At 46.7% G+C, this 5,469-nt stretch overlaps 1 long non-coding RNA gene across 1 annotated transcript in view; it reads left to right on the top strand.

The window, feature by feature from the left end:
* The window catches only part of LOC308485561, a 10,059-nt gene extending 5,938 nt beyond the window's left edge, over positions 1 to 4,121 (top strand). Inside the window, exon 3 of the long non-coding RNA XR_013990616.1 lies at positions 3,642 to 4,121. This is a non-coding gene — a long non-coding RNA (uncharacterized lncRNA). The remainder of the gene's footprint in view (positions 1 to 3,641) is intronic.
* Positions 4,122 to 5,469: the final 1,348 nt, after the last annotated feature.

The raw sequence follows: 5,469 nt of genomic DNA, 5'->3' as shown, positions 1-5,469 counted from the left end.
GAATCTGACCACTAGCTCCATCCTTCCCCTCTAGCCTCTCACTCTGGATCCTTCCCAAGCAGGCAAAGGCTGCATGGAAAGGGTGGACTCCTCCTCTGGGTCTGTCTGGCCCCTTGCTCAGCAACATGCAGGACTCTCGTTGTGACTGCTACCTGCCTGGGGCCACACACTTTCACCCATGGCATGCTGCGGTTAAAACTGAAACTTGGTACAGAGAAGCAGGGCAAAGCGGTCCTCTTTGAGGAAGCATGTGGTAATAACACACAGCAATAGTAATATTGAAAAGAGCTCAGCTTCTAGCACTGGGTTGGCAGCTAGCTCCCAGATGAGAATTCTCTGCAGAACAGAAGAAATTAATGAGCATGGTTATAAAGGAGGCTGTGCATATTGGTTGGGAATTAGGGACATTTCAGTACATTCTGGTTTTTAGCAGAGGTGCGGGCAGTTGAAGATGGGAAGAAGAAGAAATGGGGGGAGGTCACATAAGATGAAACATGAGCCCTCCAAATTAGGGTACTCTAGACTAGGGATGGGGAAGAATTCAATTCAGTTCTCATTTAAAGATGAATTTACCAATTTCACATTTTCTGAAACAATATGAGATCCAAAGCAGAGGCATCCTTAGAAATTTGCAGTTATCTGAAATGTTCAATGCACTTCTCCAACCAATAGTCACAAAAGTACACATATTAGGAGAAAGGGCATCCAAAAATGTGTACATTAGTCAAACCCGCATGCAAAAATGTGTTTTATTATGAGAGGTTCACACTAAAATGCAAATGAATTATTTTTCCAAGAGAAATTTGCAGATTGCTGCAGAATTGTAGAGGGTCAGATTTGAGGGTGGAAAAGTTAGAAACCGAGGAAACCAAAACTATCATATCCTTCCATCCATAATTTAGACCAGCATCCCGTTTCTAAAAGGGGACAGGCAGATACCTACCAGAAGCCCACAAGCAGCTCACAAAGGCAATGGCAAACCTGCCTCTGAAGTTATTCTCCCAGCTTCTGGTACTTACAGGCCCTTCCACCTTGAGTAAACCTGAAAAGAAGAGATAGCCATCGTGGCTAATGTGTGTGACCTTGTGGGGGACAGTCCTCTGTTTGATGAGTTCTGTGGTTGTCCATCCACAGCAATGACCAAAGCAACAATCTGAGCCACTAGGTCACAATCTTCTGCACTGTAGCAAGATGTACTGTATTTCTATTTATAGGATAATGATCATTTCTAAATGTGTAGCAATGCATATAAATTAGCATTTGCCCCCTGCTAGGTTATCCCACTGCCCCCCAAGGGGTGATACCACACACTTTGGGACCCACTGCACTAGCAGGTCCCAACCCACTGACTGAAGGCCAGTGGGCTGGAAGGAATCCAGCAGGAGTCTCCCTGGGTGCTTGTGACATTTGAGCTCTACCGTGGCATATTGCTGAACATGTGTCTGGTTGGCCTCCTTCCTTGGAACTCTTCCTCCTGGGTGCTGCCTCCGTTGCAACAGCATGGAAATGGGTGGGCAGGTGGACATGGCATCACTGCTGCCAATCAATGGTTCAGCACTTTACCAAGTGCAGCATGCAACGAGCTTTCAAACCAGCCTGCATTTGCCTGCTTCTACCCATGCTCATATTCAAATTGTGCTGGAGAGAGGAGCAGACAATCATTCAATGGCTCAGAAACCTTCTCTCTCTCTCTTTTTAAAAAAAAAAACAACACTCCGTTGATTGAATGTTGCAAAATGAATGATAATTAGACAGCACAAGCTGTCAAGGCTGGCTCAGCCTCTAAGACAATGTGAGGCAGGGGGCCAGCTTAAGGAAAGTGACTTTCATACCATGTCCAGCCCAAAAATCCAGGAAGTTGAAAATCAATTGGTGCTGCCACTGGGCTGGCCAGGAACTGAGATGGCACAGGTTGCAGCCTGCAGTGTGAGAGGGAAAGAAGCAAGCAAGGAAACCCTCTTATATTCACACAACCATGCCGCATGGAAGTCACAATGATTAGAGCTAGTTGTAGGGTTGGTGCCAGCAGTTAAGCAAGTCAGGCCAGAAGTGGGGGGCAGAGGGGGTGGGTCACCCTGGATGCCACTCTGGGGCTGTGTGACAAGATGGCCCCTGCCTCCCCCCAGCTGTAGAGCGGCAGAGGACGTGCGCAGTCAGTATGGGTGCCGCTAGCGCGGCGACTGTATGGGCTGCTGGTCTCGTGCAGTGTCCATACAGGGGTCCATACGGGCTGCCTCTTGCACAGCGACCGTACGGGCTGCCACTCTCATGCACTGTCCACACGGGCTGCCACACGTGCGCAGTCCGTACAGAATGCCACTCATGTGGCAGCCGGTATGGTCGCCGTGCAAGCGGCAGCCCGTACGGATGCCCGTATGGATGGAGTGCATGAGCGGCAGCTCGTACAGACACCATGCAAGCGGCAGCCCATAGGGAGAGCGCATGTGCAGCAACCCGTACGGAGTGTGGGGGCTGCCACACATGTGCACTCCATATGGGATGCCGCATGTGCGCAGTCCGTACAGACATTGCGCATGCGCCACCAGGCGGTTCGCCCTGCCCCTCAGCGTCCCGCTCTGGGTGCTGGAGAGGGTTCCCCCGCCACTGAGTCAGGCACAGGCACAGTGGTCCCAGAACCTTCAAGGAGCCCTTCACCGGCTCAGCCAGGCCACGCCATCATTCACCTGCTCCCCAGCTGGTCCCCTGATGCATCTCAACAGTAGGTGGTGCTGGTGCTTTTGAACAGGTGGCAAGCTTAGCTCCCATTCAAAGGCATCACTGTTGAGTATAATTGTTTAATTGCACACTGAAATGGAGAATACCTGTATGTATATTGCTGAAGGGTTTAACATTGGAAAATTCTATTGGTGTATACTAAGTTGGAAGAGAGCTCTGTAAGCTTCTAACTGAGTTGATAATTGTTGACATTCTCTGTCACATGAGTGTTTAACCTTAGATCACATGATTAAGGTATTCAATTACAAATCTCCATTTTGTAGGGGAGTTGCCTTAGTCTTTTGTTCCCAGGCACAGTGAGAGAAGGATGTGATTATGAAGCTTCTCCAGGAGCTACATAGTCTTAGGTTGGATGCAGGCTAATGGGAGAGAGCTTTGATTTCTTTGCTCTGATAATAATTATGTTACATATTTAAAAAGAAGAACCTATGTTTGGATAAGCGTATGCTTTATGGCACTATTTGAATGTATCATTGTTTTTGCACCTGTTTTGAAGAAATTCTGGTTTGTAAAGCTTTGAATTATAATTATGGGTCTGTACAATCTTTATTCCCAGAGGAGTCTGCTTTTATGAATTCAGTGGCTTCCTGCTATACAATATCTGCAAAAATCACCTCCTGTCCACTGCCTCCAAGGGACAATGGAAAGTGAGACAAAGAGAGGCAACAGCTCCACCCATCTTGTTTGTGGTTGGCATCTCGAGCGACAATGGAGTATTCCTTGGGGGGTGAAGTCAAACCACTGTGTTAGCAGCACCGAAGTGATCCTGGGCTGCCTACACGATAAGACCTCCCTCTCGGACACACTGGTGTGGTCCAAAAAAAAAGCAGAACTGATCTTCCACCTCCACCTTTCCCCTCTGCTCTCATTTCATTGCACGCCTCTTCATCTTTTTATTTTGTAAGGCTGATGCAAGGCTGGGCCTCTCGCTCCCTCCTGTGGATTGATTTGAGCCACTTTGGAAGACAACAAAAGAAACAGAGGGTGACAAATGAGGATAAATTATGTTAACAGGGACCTGCCATCTGACAACCCTTGGAGGAAAAAAGAAACCCCAACACAGGTATTTGAATGAAGGGAAAGTGCTGAATCAATATTGGAGACCAGCCCCTGTTAGTCATCCTCTGCCAGATCCCCTGCCAGAAGTGTTTTATTAGAAGCAAAACTTGCAGAGACACAGAAGTTCTATTAGCAGGTATCAATATTGTACAGCGTGGTGAAGTTGAAGCTGGAAAGGTGAAGCAGCTGGAACCGACACAGGCTGTGAGTGAAGCAATTTCTCTGCAAGAGAAAGAGAGACAGAGAGAGAAACACTTCGCTTTCCCAAGGGCTTTGGATAAAAGCTGGATCTGGTAGAATCTACCTGAGCTTGTTTATAACATTAGTGTCTCACATCAAATATAACTGATCTGTAGAAAAGATTCTGTGAATGGAAAACAGAAACGCTGTATATACTTTTGTAATTCAAGAAAATCTTTTATAAAAACATTTTTAAAAACAAAAAGAAACACGAAAAGTACATGAAAACTACTAGTATACTCTCTCCCACACTCTCCCTGGCAGTGCTGCAAGCTGAGCTGAGCCCAATGTTTCTAATTTTCAAGTAAGTCACACCCAGCTTTGATTACATCACTTCCTATGGGTTACAGCAAAGGCTGAGCTGAGTGTTTTCTGCAGAACATTTTCTTTAATTAAACAAACAAAAATCCCTTTCAGGGTTGTTGTGGGGTTCAAATGAGCAGGGGCAGAACCATGTACAGCACCTTGAGCTCTTTGGAGAAAAAGGTAAGATACAAAATGCAAGAAATAAATAAATGAAATTTAAGAACATCAGAAAACTCCAGCAGCTCATCTGGTACAGCATTTTATTCTCACAGTGGCCAGCAAGACGCTTCTGGGAAGCCCACAAAAAGGGCCAGAGTGCAAGAGAGGAGATATGATAACCATTTTCAAATAGCTAAAGGGCTGTTTCATGGAAGATGGAGGAAGCGTGTTTTCTCCTGCTTCAGAGAGGGTAGGACCCAAACCAATGGATTCAAATTATAAGAGATTCTGACTGAACACCAGGAAGAACTTTATGACGGCAAGAGCTGTTGGACAGTGGAACGGACTCCCTTAGGAGGTGGTGGACTCTCCTTCCTTGGAGGTTTTTAGACAGAGATGGGGTGGTCATCTGTCAGGGATGCTTGAGTCGAGATTCCTGCATTGCAGGGGGTTTGATTAGATGGCTGTGTTGGAAGATTCCATTCCACCTTTAATTGCAGACATGGGATTGTTACGTGTCACATGTCTGTTTACATTCCAACACAGTTTGCTGGCATAAGCGGAACTTCCGCTGTATTGCTTTTGTTTTGACTCACTCTCTGAGGAGACGGCAAGGAGAGACGACATATTTCTTTGTCTTGATTTATGTTTAATAAATTCGTAGTTCATAGTATGTATCCACAAGCCTCAGCCTCTTATGTTTGTGCAGTTTACACTGCTACGTATAGTGTGCCCAAGTCTGGGAGGCTTGAGTCACTGATTTATGTCGGAGCCAGAGGTCAATGGATCTTTGCAGCGGCACAGCTGAGAAGGAGATGATTCAGCTGGGGGCTAGCCAGCTGGCCTTTCGACCCCCGGGTGCCGACAGGCCGTTGGGGGTCCCTTCCAACTCTATGATTCTATGATTCTAAGAAAACTCTACCCCACTTGCAATTCCCAGAAACTGTTATTCAGAGCCAGGGTGCTGCC

Source organism: Podarcis pityusensis (genome assembly GCF_964106645.2).
Source record: "Podarcis pityusensis genome assembly, chromosome: 9".
NCBI lineage: Eukaryota > Metazoa > Chordata > Lepidosauria > Squamata > Lacertidae > Podarcis > Podarcis pityusensis.
This window is presented reverse-complemented; position numbering and strand designations above follow the sequence as displayed.